Here is a 1,136-nt window from a genome sequence, read left to right as displayed (position 1 = left end):
CCACCAAGTGAGATGATCTTTATAATAGTATTTTTTTAAAATAAAAACTCATTTGTTTTGCTGAATCATTTCCATTATCTCCTTTTCCTTAATATAATCATAAAGAAGCGCCCTTGAGGAAATATTTTAAGAAAATGGCGCTGTATAAATTATCCATATTTATTATTATTTTTATTCTTCTAAAGAAGTTGAAATTAACTGTTTTGGGATTCGATAATACATATAAAGCTAATCATATCAGGAACAAATTTGGTAGCGTATTTTGAGCTTCTAATGTATATACTTATTTGACATCAAAAAGTATAGCTGGTAAGAAATATAATAAATCGATAAAAAGTAACGCCCTAGGAAGCTAGGAGAGTATGTCAGGACAGATGAGTGTGGCGTTCCATCCTATCTGCCTACTCCTGAAACGGCGTGATGGTAGCAGTAAAAAAATAATAAATAAAAAACAAAAAATATCCTCCCCGGCGGGGAATCGAACCCCGGTCTCCCGCGTGACAGGCGGGGATACTGACCACTATACTACCGAGGACTTGTTGAAGTCTGTCATAAATATTATATATAACCCATCACCGCATAAGATACATTGTACTAAAAAAGCAAATGTTTAATTTAGGTTTTTGATTTTAAAGAATTAACGAACATAGTACTTTTATTTTAATTACAAAGTTAACTATAAGTATTATCTTCAGTATTATACAAATAAAAGAATATTACAATAAGACGTAGCGACATCTATTCAAAGGCGGATAAACCTATTTGGTCCTACTGCATTTTAGTACGCATTGATTTCAATAGATGGCAGTAAAATGACATTCCTTGTCAAACCATTCCATTCCATTATCGAACCGTTTGCGCTTGTAATAAATCTAAATAAGATTTATTTTTATTGATTAAATAAAATTTTTTATATTTGTTTAAATATATATAAATATATATAAATATATATAAATATATATATATATATATATATATATATATATATATATATATATATATATATATATATATATATATATATATATATATATATATATATATATATATATATATATATATATATATATATATATATATATATATATATATATATATATATATATATATATATATATATATATATATATATATAT

At 25.2% G+C, this 1,136-nt stretch overlaps 1 non-coding gene across 1 annotated transcript; it reads right to left on the bottom strand.

Moving 5' to 3' along the window:
* Nucleotides 1-463: 463 nt before the first annotated feature.
* On the bottom strand, nt 464-535 carry TRNAD-GUC (transfer RNA aspartic acid (anticodon GUC)). The gene has a single exon. It is a non-coding gene; the product is annotated as a tRNA-Asp (tRNA).
* Nucleotides 536-1,136: the final 601 nt, after the last annotated feature.

Source organism: Brachycentrus maculatus, unplaced genomic scaffold (genome assembly GCF_059751285.1).
Source record: "Brachycentrus maculatus isolate JH-2025_06_01 unplaced genomic scaffold, ASM5975128v1 h1tg000499l, whole genome shotgun sequence".
Taxonomy (NCBI): domain Eukaryota; kingdom Metazoa; phylum Arthropoda; class Insecta; order Trichoptera; family Brachycentridae; genus Brachycentrus; species Brachycentrus maculatus.
Note: the sequence above shows the minus strand (reverse complement) of the source record. Positions and strands in the feature narration are given on the sequence as shown.